The 19676-nt window shown below is 48.0% G+C and overlaps 1 protein-coding gene across 3 annotated transcripts in view; it reads right to left on the reverse strand.

The window, feature by feature from the left end:
* The window catches only part of PGM1 (phosphoglucomutase 1), a 304177-nt gene that overhangs the window by 13260 nt on the left and 271241 nt on the right, over nucleotides 1-19676 (reverse strand). The window lies entirely within an intron of this gene.

Genomic DNA, 19676 nt, shown 5'->3' on the forward strand with positions numbered 1-19676 from the left:
TTGGCGGGACCAGTTGGACATGTGGTCCGGGTCTCACCTGCACATGCACCGGAAAATAATCCTATTGCAGGATATCTCTCCTGGGGTGGCTGCACAGTTCTCACCTCCTAGAGGGACGAAGGTTCGGGATCCAGGATTAGATCCTGGTGTCCATGGATGCAGGTCTCCGAGGCTGGGAAGCAGTGTTTCCAGGGGAAGAATTTCTAGGGGAAAAGGTCAAGCCGGGAATCTTGTCCGCAATAAGCTTTCTTGAATGAAGAGCTATTTACGACGAACATCTTCTTCGCGATCTGCCCGTCTTAATTCTGTAGGACGACTTAACTGCAGTGGCGTAAGTAAGCCGCTAGGGCGGAACAAGGAGCAAAGCGACAATGGCAGAAGTCGCAAAAGTTTTCCGCTGGGCGGAAAGGCATGTAAACGCTCTATTATCGGTATTTGTTCCGGGTGTAGACAACGGAGAAATAGACTTCCTCAGCAGACACGATCTCCATCCAGGAGAGTGGGGTCTTCATCAAGAAGTTTTCACAGAAGTGACAAGTCTTTGGGGAAATTCTCAATGAGACATGATGGCGTCTCGCCTCAACAAGAAACTTCAGGGTTATTGTTCCAGGTCAAGGAACACTCAAGCTATAGCAGTGGACGCCCTCGTGACACCTTTGGTTGTTTCAGTCGGTCTATGTGATCCCTCCACTTTCACTCTTTCCAAAGGTGATAAACATAAGAAGAACAAAGGTTCAGGCGAACCTCATTGTTCCGGTCTAGCCAAGGAGGGCTTGGTATCCAGGTCTTCAAGACTTTCTCATAGAAGATCCCTGGCCTCTTCATCTACGAGGGGACCTGTTACAGCAAGGACCAGGCGTGTATCAAGACTTATCGCGGCTGCGTTTGACGGCATGACGGTTGAACGCCATATCCTAGCCCGTAAGGGTATTTCCGGTGAAGTAATTCCAACATTGCTTCAGGTTAGGAAAGGAGTTACGGTGAAGCTTTACCACCGTATTTGGAGGAAGTATGTGTCTTGGTGTAAATCCAAGAAGGCTCCTACGGAAGAATTTCACTTATCAATTTTCTTTCAAAAAGATTTGGACACCTTTCCAGAAGTTCAGACTTTCGTGAAAGGAGTGCTGCACATCCAACCTCCATTTGTGCCCCAGTGGCACCATGTGACCCTAACGTGGTGTTGCAGTTTCTTATGTCACACTGGTTGGAACCTTTACGAGAGGTTGAGTTAAAGTTTCTCACTTGGAAAGTGGTCATGCTATTGGCCTTGGCGTCCGCAAGGCGGGTGTACGAATTAGCGGCTTTGTCTCACAGGAGCCCCTATTTGATCTTCCATGTGGATAGAGCGGATTTGAGAACTCGGCAACAATTTCTGCCAAAAGTGGTTTCTGCGTTTCACAGGAACCAGCCTATTGTGGTGCCTGGGGCTACTTAAGCCTTGGCTGACTCGAAGTCTCTCGATTTAGTCAGAGCTTTGAATATTTGTGTAGCCAGAACGGCTCGGATTGGGGAAACAGAGGCTCTGTTTATCCTGTATGATCCCAACAAGATTGGGGCCCCTGCTTCTAAGCAGACTTGTTACAAGCTGGATCTGTGATAGGATTCGGCATGTTCATTCTACGGCTGAATTGCCGTTAACGAAGTCGGTGAAGGCCCATTTTACCAGGAAGGTGGGCTCTTCTTGGGCGGATGCCAGAGGAGTCTCGGCGGTTCAACTTTGCCGAGCAGCTACTTGGTCGGGTTCAAACACTTTGCTAAGTTCTACAAGTTTGATACCCTGGCTGATGAGGACCTCATGTTTGCTCAATCGGTGCTGCAGAGTTGTCCGCACTCTCCCGCCCGGTCTGGAGCTTTGGAATAAACCCCATGGTCCTTTTGGAGTCCCCAGCATCCTCTAGGACGTAAGAGAAAATAGGATTTTAGTACCTACTGGTAAATCCTTTTCTCCTAGTCCATAGAGGATGCTGGGCGCCCGTCCCAGTGCGTACTGTATCTGCAGTTATTGGTAATGGTTGCACTTTGTGGTGTTTCCTTTCTGTCAGGTTGTCGCTGACGTTGTTCATGCCGTTGCATGCGGTTTCTTATTATTGGTTGTGTTGCATGTTCTCTCAGCATATGGCTGTATGTTTTTTCATACCGTGGGCTGGAATTCTGTTGAAGGCCATGTCTTGCGGTATGTTTGTGGTGTGAGCTGGTATAACACTCACTGTGTTTAAATGATAAATTCTTTTCTCGAAATGTCCATCTCTCCTGGGCACAGTTTCTAACTGAGGTCTGGAGGAGGGGCATAGAGGGAGGAGCCAGTTCACACCCAGTTTAAGTCTTTATAGTGTGCCCAAGCTCCTGCGGATTCGTCTATACCCCATGGTCCTTTTGGAGTCCCCAGCATCATCTACGGACTAGGAGAAAAGGATTTACCGGTAGGTACGAAAATCCTATTTTCTTTTTCATCCACTAGGGGTCACTGGAGTACTCTTGGGATATGGACGGCTTCCGCAGGAAACAGGGCACTGAATATTTAAATTTACAACTCTCCACCCCTCCATATCCCAGAGTACCTCAGTGTTTTTTCTGTGCTCATGCACTAACAGAGGCTTGTGTGGGGATCCACACTTTTCTTTGAATATTTTTTGATTTTGTTTTTAATTTTTACCTTTTTTATTACTACTTAAACACATCCCTTCCCAGTTTCTACTAAAAATATGGGTCCGGGATAGTGCCGCTGCACGAAGCAGCGCATGGCGTGTCGGTCCTCACAAAGAGCACCCTCACAGCCACACGCAGCTCACTGCCTGCTGCAAGAGCTGGACGGAGCTTACAGAAAGAAGCCCCGTCGCAGCCCTCTCTACCAGGAGACAAGGTATGCTGGGGTGGAACGGGGCGGTCAGAGCACGCTGCCGCCCCGCTGTGTGGGGTCCGTGTTAATACGCCGCCCGCTCCCGCCGCTGATACAGCCCGACCGCCCGCCCCAGCCGCTGCTGCCCGCCCCAGCCGCTCCGGCCGCCGGCCCAGCCGCTCCATCCGCGCTGTACGTACATCAAAGTACCAGCGCTAAGAGGGGGAGAACCGCCGCAGCTCAGCGCTCACACTAGCGCCGCCGGAAGCCGCTACGCGCCGCTCCAGCCAGCCAAACTCCGCTGTCTGCATAATGTTCACTCGCCCGCTCTCCTCACAAGCGTCCCCCGCCTCCCTGCAAAGGTCAGCTTCCCGGCAACGCTCCCCGCTGAGACACAGCGCTACAGGGAGCACAGGGGGAGGGGGGAGGGGGGGACAAGTCTGATCACCGCGCTGCTGCAAGGAGAAAAACTTATATGGGTAGACCATTGAGCCTATATTAAACTGCAGTCAGGAGGCATGTATTGTAACCTGACCTGTGATTATCACTGTAATGGCATGGAGGCCATTTTAACCATGCTTCCTGTTTTCTTCCTGTTTGTAATTCCAGAACGTTCCTGTCCTACATCTCTACTCCACCGGAGGCGCAGGGGTGTTAGAGGGAATTTTTGGTTCAGATTTCATATAGGCTGGCCATGTGAACTGCACTTCGGCCATATATATATGTATATTACACACCTTAAGTAACAATTTTACTGAGTCGTGCAAGTGTCTGTCTTTGTCTATTGTGTTGTCTGTCTGCATAATGAGTACGGCACCAGCAAAGACTAAAAAGAAGTTTTACTGCAATGTCTGTACATGAATCTACACATGTACAGTATGTTTTGTAGGTTTCCACTCCGAAACCCGGTTTCATTCCCAGATCCTATGTCAAGCAAATGTAATGGCTGGGTTGCAATTAGAATTGGCCGCCGCTCGACACGAGCGGCAAAATCGGAGTCTCGGGTGACACCGCCAGATCTAACGGAGGAGTCTCAGCATTTGCAAAGGTCCAACTTCACTTTGGGTACAAGGGATAAATTTAATTTGTCTTATAATTTACCCGTTTCTGCTATGTTGCAGTCTAACAATTCTGTGCCAAACCTCACGGCGCTAAATAAGGGTGAGGAGGGCACATTACACCAGCAGTCACATAGTGCGGTTTTTGACAGCCCAGACATTGATAATCTCATCAGGCCAGTGCGTCAGTCTCTGAAGTTTACAGAGACTAAGGAGCCTCTAACATATAATAAAGTCGTATTTCCTAAACGACAGAGATCTCCAATGGGGTTCTTATTTAGGAATATCTTAATAAGATGTTAGTAGAAACACGAAAGAACCGAATAACCGGTTCTATACCTCACAGATTTAAGTCTACTTACCCGTTTCCACACAGTGACATCTACATTGGAGAATCCGCCATCGTCTGTGTCAAACCTTATAAAGACCCTTCAGACGTAAGATAGAAGGGCATTTGGGTCACTAAGGCGCTATTTGTATGGATAACGGAAATCAAGTCTGCTCTACATGACGATCACGTTATACTTATCGCTAATCTGAGAAGCTGCTGAGTATCTATGTACAGCTTCGGCTGCCGGCTGTCAGCTCACGTCTCGCTTTTCATCGTTGCTAGTTACAGCACGACTGCGTTCTTGGCAAGCGGAGTCAGAGGTCCGAAGAATACGGTGGCCAGAAGTTGTTTGGTCCTAAATTGGACAAATGCATTTCTCAGGAATCTCTGCGGTCAGTAATTGCAGATTTGGAGCCACAAGAATGCATGCTTGCGCTAGATCTCAAGGATGCGTACTTACACATTGCGATTTGGTCACCTCATCAGAGGTTCTTGCGTTTTGCAATACGGCACAACCATTACCAGTTTCAGCCTCTACCGTTTGTCCTCTCGTCAGCGCCACGGATATTCACCAAAGTGATGTTTGTGATGATAGCTCATCTCAGATCCCTGGGAGTGACAATCGTTCCGTACTTAGACGATCTGCTCATAAAAGCTCCATCTCAACAGATGCTCCTCCAACAGGCGCTGCAAGCGTACAATGTACTGGTTCACCACGGTTGGAGTGTCAACTTCAAGAAATCACATCTAATTCCGTCTCAAAAGAATTTACCTACCACAACAGAAAGTACAGATTATTCGCCATCTGGTACAATTAGTGCTCAAGCCACGCACAGTCTCGGTACATTTGTGTATTCGCCTATTAGGAACAATGGTGGCGGCTTTCGAAGCGCTTCAGTTCGGAAGATTTCACTCATGTCCATTTCAACTTGATGTGCTCGCACAGTTGTCGGCATCGCATCTGCAGATTCACCACAGGGTGAGGTTGTCGCCAAGGGCAAGGGTGTCTCTACTCTGGTGGCTCAAGGTACACAATTTAACCACAGGCGGCGGCTGGAATTGGATAATTCTAACGACGGACGCGAGTTTCTGAGGTTGGGGAGCTGTAGTTCAAAATTGTCAGCTCCAGGGTCTCTGGGCGGATCACAACAGATTGCTGTCTATAAATGTCCTGGAACTCCGCGCAATTTACAATGCACTACGACAAGCAGTACACATGCTTCGCTCTCAGACTGTCCAAGTGCAGTCAGACAACGCGACGGCAGTCGCATACATCAACAAACAAGGAGGAACGAGAAGCCGCATGACAATGCGGGAAGTAGCTCGAATCCTCAATTGGCCAGAATACCACCAGGTGATATTGTCTGCAGTGTTCATTCCAGGAGTGGACAACTGGGAGGCAGATTATCTCAGCCGTCGGGATTTTCATCCAGGAGAATGGGCATTAAATCCAGAAGTGTTTCACATATTGGTCCAGAGGTGGGGTTACCCTCAGGTGGACCTGATGGCATCTCGCCACAATCACCAAACGCCCCAGTATGTGTCCAGAACGAGAGATCCAAAGGCAGTGGCGGTGGATGCTCTCACCGTCGCGTGGCCGTACAGCCTCGTGTATCTCTTTCCACCGTTTCCGCTGCTTCCTCGGTTGCTAAAACGGATCAAAAGAGAGTCCGTCACAGTCATACTAGTGGTGTCTCATTGGTCTCGGAGAGCTTGGTTCTCGGATCTCCGCGGACTACTCGCAGGCGATCCTTGCCCGCTCCCACTACGTCCGGACTTGTTACAACAGGGTCCGTTCCTTTACCCCGATTTAGCGTGGCTGCGTTTGACGGGGTGGCTGTTGAGACCGCCCTCTTAAGAAGAGAGGGCATTCCAGAATTGGTTATACCAACCATGTTACGAGCTAGGAAGCCAGTTACGGCAGCTCATTATTACAGAATTTGGCGTGCCTATATAGGTTGGTGTGAAACTCGGAAGTTTCCGACATCATCTTTCAAGTTATCCCGTCTTTTGTTATTCTACAAACGGGGTTAGATGGAGGACTGCGTTTATCTACACTAAAGGTGCAGGTATCTGCTTTGTCAATTTACTTTCAAAGACGATTGGCTCTATTGCCGTCTGTACACACCTTTCTGCAAGGTGTCCTCAGAGTACAGCCTCCATTCATTCCACCTACAGCGCCATGGGACTTGAATCTGGTTTTAGATTTCTTACAGTCTTCATATTTTGAACCCTTACAGCAAGTGGATATAAAGTTTCTCACTTGTAAAACAATTTTTCTCCTAGCCTTAGCTTCAGCAAGGCGTGTTTCAGATTTGGGTGCCTTGTCATGCAAGCCACCGTATTTGGGGTTTCATGATGACAGAGCGGAACTTCAGCCGAATCCCGTTTTCTTACCAAAGGGTAGTGTCATCTTTTCACATCAATCAACCAATAGTAGTTCCTGTGTTAACCGGACATTCTGGAACTCTGGATGTGGTACGCGCATTCCGTGTTTATGTATTCCGAACGTCTACAGTTCGTAAAACGGATACGTTGTTTGTTCTCTATGATGCTGCCAAGATAGGTTGGCCAGCTTCTCAGCAGACCTTATCCGGATGGATAAAACTGACTATACGTCAGGCTTACCTTCATGCTAGGTTACAGCCGCCTACATCAGTAACAGCTCATTCCACACGTTCTGTGGGAACTTCATGGGCAGCTGGTCGTGGAGCTTCTACGACGCAGCTTTGCCGTGCGGCTACATGGTCATCAGTGCACACGTTTGTGCGCTGTTACAAGTTTGATACGTTTGCGGCATCAGCATCTAGATTTGGCCGCATAGTGTTACAGGTGCCAAACAGCTCTCCCGCCCACAAGGGAAACTTTGGTACGTCCCAAGAGTACTCCAGTGACCCCTAGTGGATGAAAAAGAAAATAGGATTTTGGTACTTACCAGGTAAATCCTTTTCTTTGAATCCATAGGGGGCACTGGACGCCCACCCACAGCAGTTTTACCTGGTTTGTGGTAAGTTCAGGGGATCTTATAGTAACACACTTTCACCGACTGGTTCAAATTATAAAGTTCTATCGGTTATGGTGACAACTGTTTAGTTGTCATTAACGTTATGTGTCAACTTTATTGTTGTCCGTTACGTTATATGTAATTCTCCATTGTCAACCTCTCTATAGTTCCTGTTCGGCTCAGTAAAAAACACTGAGGTACTCTGGGATATGGAGGGGAGGAGAGTTCTAAATTTAAATATTCAGTGCCCTGTTTCCTGCGGAAGCCGTCCATATCCCAAGAGTACTCCAGTGCCCCCTATGGATTCAAAGAAAAGGATTTACCTGGTAAGTACCAAAATCCTATTTTTCTTCTTGCGGATTTCCTTAACTCTGTCCAAGTATATGGAGACTGCCCGTTTCACATCTAGCATATGGAATTTTTCTTCATCCTCAGTTATGGGATGTGGAAAGAAAGATGGTAGGGTAATTTCCTGATTCATATGGAAAGATGAAACCACCTTCGGTAGAAACTCCGGATTAGTTCTTAACACCACTCTATCTGGCATGATATTCAGATAGGGCTCCTCCGCCCATAGAGCCTGCAGCTCACCAACTCTCTTTGCCGAGGTTATAGCTGTAAGAAAAACTACTTTCCATGTCAGCATTTTAAATGGAATTTCCTGCAGCGGTTCAAATGGCGGTACCATCAACGCATTGAGAACCAGATGCAGGTCCCAAGGAGGCAGTGTTGGTCTGATTTTGGGACGTTCCATTTTGATAGTCTGACAGAACATTTTAATGAGGCTATTCTCGGACAACTTCTTATCGATCAGAATACTAAGGGCTGATATATGCACCTTAAACGTAGAAACTGCCAGACCCTTCTCAAATCCTTCACTCAGGAATTGTAATATCTGTCGGATATCAGCCTTTAAAGCATCAATGTTATCCTCCGACCATGAGATAAACTTCTTCCACACCCTATAGCAGTGATCGCAAAAACGCGCTATAGCGCGTTTTTTACCCGTTTTTGAAGACATGGGACTCAAGTTTACAAAGTGGGCGGGTCCCCGGGGACGCGCTCCTCATTCCGCCAATCTGTAAGGGGGATTTGTTTAACTGACATGCAGGCCCCGTGCTGAATGATATAAAGAGGAGGTGGAGCCAGTTTCCCCTCCTCTTTGGCGCCAGGCTGCTTGCAGAGGAAGGGTGACTCGGTGTCCGTAAGTTTATAGTGCGGATGGGGGACGGGGGTTGCCACAGGGACTCTGAGAGGTGCTGGCAATTATGTGCAGGGATCAGAGTCCGTGATCTAGTGGGTAAAGGTGGGCAAAGTGCCTGGGGCTTCCCGCGGTGCCGTCTGAGGCAGTGGCCGCGCTACCGCTCTTGCTTTGAGAGAACACATCAAAGGCAAGAGCGGTAGCGCGGCCACTGCCTCAGACGGCACCGCGGGAAGCCCCAGGCACTTTGCCCAGCTTTACCCACTAGATCACGGAGGACGCCGATCCCTGCACGTGTGGTGCGTTCCCAGTCTGTGTCCCTGTGTCTGCTACGGCCCGGGGGGGGGGGGGGGGGGGGGGGGGGGGGGGGGGGGAGGGAGGAGGAGGACGACGGTGATTACTGCAGTGTGCCTCAGTGCTCTTACCTGGTGCAGTGTGCCTCAGTGCTCTTACCTGGTGCAGTGTGCCTCAGTGCTCTTACCTGGTGCAGTGTGCCTCAGTGCTCTTACCTGGTGCAGTGTGCCTCAGTGCTCTTACCTGGTGCAGGGGGTGCCTCAGTGCTCTTACCTGGTGCAGGGTGCCTCAGTGCTCTTACCTGGTGCAGGGTGCCTCAGTGCTCTTACCTGGTGCAGGGTGCCTCAGTTTTCTTACCTGGTGCAGGGTGCCTCAGTGCTCTTACCTGGTGCAGTGTGCCTCAGTGCTCTTACCTATTGCAGTGTGCCTCAGTGCTCTTACCTGGTACAGGGTGCCTCAGTGCTCTTACCTGGTACAGGGTGCCTCAGTGCTCTTACCTGGTGCAGTGTGCCTCAGTGCTCTTACCTGGTGCAGTGTGCCTCAGTGCTCTTACCTGGTGCAGTGTGCCTCAGTGCTCTTACCTGGTGCAGTGTGCCTCAGTGCTCTTACCTGGTGCAGTGTGTATAACATGCTCTACCGGGCGCATTGTGTATAACGTGCTTTACTGGGCGCATTGTGTATAACGTGCTTTACTGGGCGCATTGTGTATAACGTGCTTTACCGGGCGCATTGTGTATAACGTGCTTTACCGGGCGCATTGTGTATAACGTGCTCTACCGGGCGCATTGTGTATAACGCGCTCTACCGGGCGCATTGTGTATAACGCGCTCTACCGGGCGCAGTGTGTATAACGTGCTCTGCCTGGCGCAGTGTGTATAACGCGCTCTGCCTGGCACAATGTGTATAACGCGCTCTAACTGGCGCAATGTGTATAACGTGCAATAACTGGAGAAATGTGTATAACGTGCTGTACCTGGTGCAATTTGTATAAGTCCTCTACCTGGTGCAAAGTGTATAACGTGCTATACCTGGTGCAAAGTGTATAACGTGCTGTACCTGGTGCAAAGTTTATAACGTGCTGTACCTGGTGCAAAGTGTATAACGTGCTGTACCTGGTGCAAAGTGTATAATGTGCTGTACCTGGTGCAAAGAGTATAACGTGCTGTACCTGGTGCAAAGTGTATAACGTGCTGTACCTGGTGCATTGTGTATAACGTGCTGTACCTGGTGCAAAGTGTATAACGTGCTGTACCTGGTGCAAAGTGTATAATGTGCTGTACCTGGTGCAAAGAGTATAACGTGCTGTACCTGGTGCAAAGTGTATAACGTGCTGTACCTGGTGCATTGTGTATAACGTGCTGTACCTGGTGCAAAGTGTATAACGTGCTGTACCTGGTGCAAAGTGTATAACGTGCTGTACCTGGCGCAATATGTATAAAGTGCTCTACCTGGCGCAGTGTGCATAGGAGGTTCTACCTGGTGCAATGTGTATAAACGGCACTACTGTGTGGTGTAATGTGAATTGGCACTATTATGTGGTCACGCCCCTTCCCCACGAAGCCACGCCCCTAAAATTTTGTGGCGCGCATTCCCTCTGCTTTGCGGTCTGGGAGGTGGGACACCAATTCACTTCCTGCCTAATGCTACACAGCCCAGCAGCATTGTCACCCCCATCACCCCAGCTTGCAACACTTTTGTAGTGTCCAAACAAGATTAAGTTTAAAAGAACCTTCATTCCGATGGGACCCAGAAAAAGACCGGTAGGACCCCAATTTTCAAAAGTGAGGGGTCCCTGGGACCCACTTTTTTTTGGGCTCAGCGCGATCACTGTATAGTAAGAGTCCGAAGAAACTTTCTTTCATTAATAATTGAACCATCTGGTCGGACAGACCTTTGTGCTTTAGAATTGACCGCTCAACTTCCACACCGTTAAATGAAGATACTGCAAGTTCGGGTAATACATTGGACCCTGATGCAGCAACCCTGGCATTACTGGCAATATCCAGTGATCCTGAACTGCCATCCTTTGCAGTGTTAGAAACAATGGTCTCTTTGGCCAAAAGATTAGGACAGCTATCCCCATTGCTTTCTCCTCTCTGACTTTATTCAGGACACGAACAATCATAGGTATAGGTGGGAACACATAACTCAGGCTGAAATCACATTTCTGGGAAAATGCATCCACTCCTTTTGACCTTGGAGTTTGGTACCTTGAGAAGAAAAGATCCGTCTTTGCATTCTGATTTGTGGCCACCAGATCTACCTGTGGGTAACCAAATCTTTCTGTTATCTGCTGAAAAATATGACCATCTAGCTCCCACTCTCCGGGTAATAGATCGTGCCGGCTGAGATAGTCTGCTAATACGTTGCTCTCCCCTGGGACATGAAGTGCAGATATGGAGCTTAGATTTTGTTCTGCCCAAGTCATGATTCTTGATATTTCTTTCCACAGGGCTGGACTTCTGGTACCTCCTTGACGGTTTAGGTAAGCCACCACAGTTTCGTTGTCCGAAAACACCTTTACATGCGACTTTTTCAGCTAGACCTGAAAGAATATAATCGAATTCCATACCGCCTTCATTTCCTTCATGTTTGAAGACATCATTTTCTCCTGTCTGGACCACCTGCCCTGACAGGTTTGTCCTCTCATATGACCTCCCCAACCTAAGGCGCTTGCATCTGTTGTCAGCATGACATACTGATGCTGGACCAGTGATGTAGTTCTGCGTTGTAACTCCTGGTCTGCCCACCAGGTCAGAGAATCCTTTGTGACCTGATTGAACCTTACTTTGTAGTCCAACGCCATACGTAGCTTTGTGAATTTGAGGACATTCCATTGAAGAACGTTCATCCTCCACCTTGCCCATGGTACATCATCTATCGTGGAGGATAACATACATAGAAGACGAAGACTCGAGTGCAGAGGAATCCTGTCTTCCGCCTGCACCCACAATGACAGTTCTCTGATCTTTTTGCACTTGTCCTCTGAAAGCTCAATTTTGAATTCTTCCGAGTTTATACGAACTCCTAAGAACTAGATGTCTTTCCTTGGTTGTAACTGACTTTTTTTCCAATTGACTAGCCAACCATGCGAACGAAGGATCTGAAGAGCATTCTCTACTGTTTTCTTCAACGCCGTCTCTGAACCCGTACAGATTAGAAGATCGTCCAGTTAAGGCCATAGCGCTATTCCCTTCAACCTCATGTATGCTAATAGCGCTAGAAGAACCTTCGTGAAGACCCTTGGTGATGTGGACAGGCCGGAAGGGAGACAGGTGAACTGTAGATGCTTTCCTAGCACATGAAACCTTAGGTACCATCTGTCTACTTTGTGGATCGGCACATGGAAATTAGGCGTCTTTCAGGTCTATCGAAGCCATAAAATCGTGCTGTTTTATTCCCATTAGTATCGTTTTCAGTGTCTCCATGCAAAACTTTTTTATTACAACAAACTTGTTTAGCTGCCTTAAATCTAGGATTGCCCTGAATCCTTTTGACGGTTTTCTTACAAGAAACATTCTGGAATAGAAACCTTCTTTCTTCTCCAACACCGGAACCTGTTCTACCACTTCCGAATTGATAAGGTCTTGTATGATCCCTTCCAACACGTTGATCTCTTCCTTCCCATGTGGAACACTTGACTTTAGGAACCTGTGTCTTACTGGTCTGTTTATGAACTCTATACGGTATCCCTGAGATATAACATTGAGCACCCAAGTGTCTCGGGTCGATGCCTGCCACTGATCAACGAACTTCATTAGCCTGCTCTCGACGGAGACAGTGTCCTGCGACTGAATATAGTCAGAATCTCCGATTCCCTCTTCTGGCAGGCTGACTAAAGGACTGCCTCGTAGAACCTGAGGTATATCTTCCATACTGTCTTCCAGGTCTGTATGATCTGGCTTCCCTAAACTGCTGTTTAGGGGAAAAAGCACTGAATCTTACTTTCCTATACTGAGGCAGTTTCGCCGACCTTGCCACCTGACATTACATTAATTATGGACTCCAATTGGTTGCCAAACAATAAGGACCCTTCATACAGAAGAGATGTCAATCTGTTTTTTGAGTGGACATCTGCTGTACAGGTACGGAACCACAGCGCTCTTCTTGCCAACACACCTGCAGACAGTTTTTGCAGCATACTCCATCTCATCTAGGGAGGCCTCACAGATGTACTCTACAGCCTTCATCATAATTGAAAGGTTTTTCTGTAAGTGGTGTCTCGAGACTTTTTGTCTATGTCGTGACCAAGACTTGACCCCCACAATCTCAGAGCTCTGGTAGCTAAGCCATAGCTACCCTAGCCATTATGCACCTTTTTAAGGGAACTCCATTTTTTTTTATCCATGCTGTCTTAAACCACTATTCTGCGCCATCAACAGAATAGTGTTTTTTGAGACAACCTCTGACACTGCCGCATCTATTTTCGGTAAAGAACACCATTTAACAAATTCTTCATCCTCTATAGGGAACATACGTTCTATTCTCTTAAAATTACTCATTCGTTTGTCGACATCTTTCCACTGCAGAGACATATCATCCTTTAACACCTTGTGTACCGGAAAACATCTCTCTTCAATCTATCTTCAAATAATGAATCCTGACTAGAATCAGCTTGGGGAGTATCCTTGATGTTAAGGGATCTGTATATATATATATTTTAACAGATTATTCACAATATCCAAGTTAAATGACCAGTCAGTCTCCTGGATTTCACCTGATTCAGTGCTAGAGGTGCTGTCAGCATAATCTACCACAACCAAATTTTGAGGATCTGAATCACCTTCGGCATTAAGACTTGTCTGGGATCATATATGAACTTGGCCCTAGTATGGGTCACCTCCCACAGTGTAACGTTCAAAGTGCGCCCAACATGGCTGCCCCATGTGGTACACTTGTGGATGGGATGAAAAATACATAGGCCTGATGGTTTTGATGGAACCCTACTCTGAACTGTAGGACTCTGAAATCACCCCCATTTTGTGTCATCTCTTCTAGGGGTAGACTATTCCAAGATGGCTGCCGCACTTGGTACCTTGTGAGGGTTGAATACACAACCCTTGGAAGTTATTACCCAAAATGCCTACACCAATCATGCATTATGCTTTCTGTGTGCTTAAAGTTTTCTTTTATGTCTGTGTGGCTTATCTATTGCTGTATTACTCAAATCCTCTGTATCATGGAGGTAATTCTGAGTTGATCGCAGCAGGAATTTTTTTTAGCAGTTGGGCAAAACCATCTGCACTGCAGGGGAGGCAGATATAACATGTGCAGAGAGAGTTAGATTTGGGTGTGGTGTGTTTAATCTGCAATCTAATTTGCAGTGTAAAAATAAAGCAGCCAGTATTTACCCTGCACAGAAATAAAATAACCCACCCAAATCTAACTCTCTCTGCACATGTTACATCTGCCTCCCCTGCAGTGCACATGGTTTTGCCCAACTGCTAAAAAATTTCCTGCTGCGATCAACTCCGAATTACCCCCCATGTGCATTGTTTTTGATATCTGTAAAGTGCCTCGAGTCCTGTTGGAGAAAGAGCGCTATATAAATAATAAGAATTTACTTACCGATAATTCTATTTCTCGGAGTCCGTAGTGGATGCTGGGGTTCCTGAAAGGACCATGGGGAATAGCGGCTCCGCAGGAGACAGGGCACAAAAAGTAAAGCTTTAGGATCAGGTGGTGTGCACTGGCTCCTCCCCCTATGACCCTCCTCCAAGCCAGTTAGGTACTGTGCCCGGACGAGCGTACACAATAAGGGAGGAATTTTGAATCCCGGGTAAGACTCATACCAGCCACACAAATCACACCGTACAACTTGTGATCTAAACCCAGTTAACAGTATGATAACAGCGGAGCCTCCGAAAAGATGGCTCACAACAATAATAACCCGATTTTTGTAACTATGTACAAGTATTGCAGATAATCCGCACTTGGGATGGGCGCCCAGCATCCACTACGGACTCCGAGAAATAGAATTATCGGTAAGTAAATTCTTATTTTCTCTATCGTCCTAGTGGATGCTGGGGTTCCTGAAAGGACCATGGGGATTATACCAAAGCTCCCAAACGGGCGGGAGAGTGCGGATGACTCTGCAGCACCGAATGAGAGAACTCCAGGTCCTCTTTTGCCAGGATATCAAATTTGTAGAATTTTACAAACGTGTTCTCCCCTGACCACGTAGCTGCTCGGCAGAGTTGTAATGCCGAGACCTCTCGGCAGCCGCCCAAGATGAGCCCACCTTCCTTGTGGAATGGGCCTTAACCGATTTAGACTGTGGCAGGCCTGCCTCAGAATGTGCAAGTTGAATTGTGTTACAAATCCAACGAGCAATCGCCTGCTTAGAAGCAGGCGCACCCAACTTGTTGGGTGCATACAGTATAAACAGCGAGTCAGATTTTCTGACTCCAGCTGTCCTGGAACATATTTTCAGGGCCCTGACAACTCCTAGCAACTTGGAGTCCTCCAAGTCCCTAGTAGGTGCAAGGCACCACAATAAGCTGGTTCAGGTGAAACACTGACACCACCTTAGGGAGAGAACTGGGGACGAGTCCGCAGCTCTGCCCTGTCCGAATGGACAAACAGATATGGGCTTTTTTGAGAAAAAACCACCAATTTGACACTCGCCTGGTCCAGGCCAGGGCCAAGAGCATGGTCACTTTTTATGTGAGATGCTTCAAATCCACATATTTGACTGGTTTTAAACCAATGTGATTTGAGGAATCCCAGAACTACGTTGAGATCCCACAGTGCCACTGGAGGCACAAAAAAGGGGTTTGTATATGCAATACTCCCTTGACAAACTTCTGGACTTCAGGAACTGAAGCCAATTCTTTCTGGAAGAAAATTTACAGGGCCGAATTTGAACCTTAATGGACCCCAATTTGAGGCCCATAGACACTCCTGTTTTCAGGAAATGCAGGAAACGACCGAGTTGAAATTTCTTTGTGGGCCTTCCTGGCCTCACACCACGCAACATATTTTCGCCACACGTGGTGATAATGTTGTGCGGTCACCTCCTTTCTGGCTTTGACCAGGGTAGGAATGACCTCTTCCGGAATGCCTTTTTTCCCTTAGGATCCGGCTTTCCATCGCCATGCCGACAAACGCAGCTGCGGTAAGTCTTGGAACAGACATGGTACTTGCTGAAGCAAGTCCCTTCTTAGCGGCAGAGGCCATAAGACCTCTGTAAGCATCTCTTGAAGTTCCGGGTACCAAGTCCTTCTTGGCCAATCCGGAGCCATGAGTATAGTTCTTACTCCTCTACGTCTTATAATTCTCAGCACCTTAGGTATGAGAAGCAGAGGAGGGAACACATACACCGACTGGTACACCCACGGTGTTACCAGAACGTCCACATCTATTGCCTGAGGGTCTCTTGACCTGGCGCAATACCTGTCCCGTTTTTTGTTCAGACGGGACGCCATCATGTCCACCTTTGGTATTTCCCAACGGTTTACAATCATGTGGAAAAAACTTCTCAATGAAGTTTCCACTCTCCCGGGTGGAGGTCGTGCTGAGGAAGTCTGCTTCCCAGTTTCCATTCCCGGGATGAAAAACTGCTGACAGTGTTATCACATGATTTTCCGCCCAGCGAAAAGTCCTTGCAGTTTCTGCCATTGCCCTCCTGCTTCTTGTGTCGCCCTGTCTGTTTACGTGGGCGACTGCCGTGATGTTTTTCCCACTGGATCAATACCGGCTGACCTTGAAGCAGAGGTCTTGCTAAGCTTAGAGCATTATAAATTTACCCTTAGCTCCAGTATATTTATGTGGAGAAAAGTCTCCATACTTGATCACACTCCCTGGAAATTTTTTCCTTGTGTGACTGCTCCCCAGCCTCTCAGGCTGGGCTCCGTGGTTACCAGCATCCAATCCTGAATGCCGAATCTGCTGCCCTCTAGAAGATGAGCACTCTATAACCACCACAGGAGAGACACCCTTGTCCTTGGATATTGGGTTATCCGCTGATGCATCTGAAGATGCGATCCGGACCATTTGTCCAGCAGATCCCACTGAAAAGTTCTTACGTGAAATCTGCCGAATGGAATTGCTTCGTAGGAAGCCACCATTTTTACCAGGACCCTTGTGCAATGATGCACTGTTTTTAGGAGGTTCCTGACTTGCTCGGATAACTCCCTGGCTTTCTCTTCCGGGAGAAACACCTTTTTCTGGACTGTGTCCAGAATCATCCCTATGCACAGCAGACGTGTCGTCGGGATCAGCTGCGATTTTGGAATATTTAGAATCCACCCGTGCTGATTGTAGCAGTATCCGAGATAGTGCTACTCCGACCTCCAACTGTTCCCTGGACTATGCCCCTATCAGGAGATCGTCCAAGTAAGGGATAATTAAGACGCCTTTTCTTCGAAGAAGAATCATCAATTCGGCCATTACCTTGGTAAAGACCCCAGGGTGCCGTGGACAATCCAAACGGCAGCGTCTGAAACTGATAGTGACAGTTCTGCACCACGAACCTGAGGTACCCTTAGTGAGAAGGGCAAATTTTGGGACATAGAGGTAAGCATCCCTGATGTCCCGGGACACTATATAGTCCCCTTATTCCTGGTTCGTTATCACTGCTCTGAGTGACTTCATCTTAATTTGAACCTTTGTAAGTGTTCAAAAAAAAATTTTTAGAATAAGTCTCACCTAGCCTTCTGGCTTCAGTACCACAATATAGTGTGGAATAATACCCCTTTTCTGTAGTAGGAGGGGTAATTTAATTATCACCTGCTGGGAATACAGCTTGTGAATTTTTTCCCATACTACCTCCTTGTCGGAGGGAGACTTGGTAAAGCAGACTTCAGGAGCCTGCGAAGGGGAAACGTCTCGACATTCCCATCTGTACCCCCGGGATACTACTTGTAGGATCCAGGGGTCCTGTACGGTCTCAGCGCCATGCTGAGAACTTGTCAGACGCGGTGGAACGCTTCTGTTCCTGGGAATGGGCTGCCTGCTGCAGTCTTCTTCCCTTTCCTCTATCCCTGGGCAGATATGATCTTATAGGGACGAGAGGACTGAGGCTGAAAAGACGGTGTCTTTTTCTGCAGAGATGTGACTTAGGGTAAAAAACGGTGGATTTTCCAGCAGTTGCCGTGACCACCAGGTCCGATGGACCGACCCCAAACAAGTCCTCTTCCTGTATACGGCCATACTGTGCCGTTTGGAATCTGCATCACCTGACCACTGTCGTGTCCATAACATCTTCTGGCAGTTATGGACATCGCGTTTATTCATGATGCCAGAGTGCAAATATCCCTCTGTGCATCTCGCATATATAGAAATGCTCTATAGTCAATAAAATACTGTCCCTGTCAAGGGTATCAATATTTTTAGTCAGGGAATCCGACCAAGCCACCCTAGCTCTGCACATCCAGGCTGAGGCGATCGCTGGCCGCAGTATAACACCAGTATGTGTGTATATACTTGTCAGCTGGTCCTTGAGGACGGCCCTATCTATAGACGGTACCGCCACTTGTTTTGATAAGCGTGTGAGCGCCTTATCCACCTTAAAGGGTGTTTCCCAACGCGCCCTAACTTCTGGCGGGAAAGGGTATACCGCCCATAATTTTCTATCGGGGGGAACCCACGCATCATCACACACTTTATTTAATTTATCTGATTCAGGAAAAACTATGGTAGTTTTTTCACATCCCACATAATACCCTCTTTTGTGGTACTTGTAGTATCAGAAATACGTAACACCTCCTTCATTGCCTTTAACGTGTGGCCCTAATAAGGAATACGTTTGTTTATTCACCGTCGACACTGGATTCAGTGTCCCTGTCTGTGTCTGTGTCGACCGACTAAAGTAAACGGGCGTTTTAAAACCCTTGACGGTGTTTTTGAGACGTCTGGACCGTACTAATTGTTTGTCGGCCGTCTCATGTCGTCAACCGACCTTGCAGCGTGTTGACATTATCACGTAATTTCCTAAATAAGCCATCCATTCCGGTGTCGACTCCCTAGAGAGTGACATCACCATTACAGGCAATTGCTCCGCCTCCTCACCAACATCGTCCTCCTACCTGTCGACACACACGTACCGACACACAGCACACACACAGGGAATGCTCTGATAGAGGACAGGACCCACTAGCCCTTTGGAGAGACAGAGGGAGAGTTTGCCAGCACACACCAAAACGCTATAATTATATAGGGACAACCCTATATAAGTGTTTTCCCTTATAGCATCTTAATATATATATAAGCATATCGCCAAATTAGTGCCCCCCCTCTCTGTTTTAACCCTGTTTCTGTAGTGCAGTGCAGGGGAGAGCCTGGGAGCCTTCCCTCCAGCCTTTCTGTGAGGGAAAATGGCGCTGTGTGCTGAGGAGATAGGCCCCGCCCCTTTTTCGGCGGCCTCGTCTCCCGCTCTTAACGGATTCTGGCAGGGGTTAAATATCTCCATATAGCCTCCGGAGGCTATATGTGAGGTATTTTTAGCCAAATTAGGTATTCATTTGCCTCCCAGGGCGCCCCCCTCCCAGCGCCCTGCACCCTCAGTGACTGCCGTGTGAAGTGTGCTGAGAGGAAAATGGCGCACAGCTGCAGTGCTGTGCGCTACCTTTAGAAGACTGAGGAGTCTTCTGCCGCCGATTCTGGACCTCTTCTTACTTCAGCATCTGCAAGGGGGCCGGCGGCAAGGCTCCGGTGACCATCCAGGCTGTACCTGTGATCGTCCCTCTGGAGCTGATGTCCAGTAGCCAAGAAGCCAATCCATCCTGCACGCAGGTGAGTTCACTTCTTCTCCCCTAAGTCCCTCGTTGCAGTGATCCTGTTGCCAGCAGGACTCACTGTAAAATAAAAAACCTAAGCTAAACTTTCCTAAGCAGCTCTTTAGGAGAGCCACCTAGATTGCACCCTTCTCGGCCGGGCACAAAAATCTAACTGGCTTGGAGGAGGGTCATAGGGGGAGGAGCCAGTGCACACCACCTGATCCTAAAGCTTTA

Source organism: Pseudophryne corroboree, chromosome 9 (genome assembly GCF_028390025.1).
Source record: "Pseudophryne corroboree isolate aPseCor3 chromosome 9, aPseCor3.hap2, whole genome shotgun sequence".
Classification (NCBI taxonomy): Eukaryota; Metazoa; Chordata; class Amphibia; order Anura; family Myobatrachidae; genus Pseudophryne; species Pseudophryne corroboree.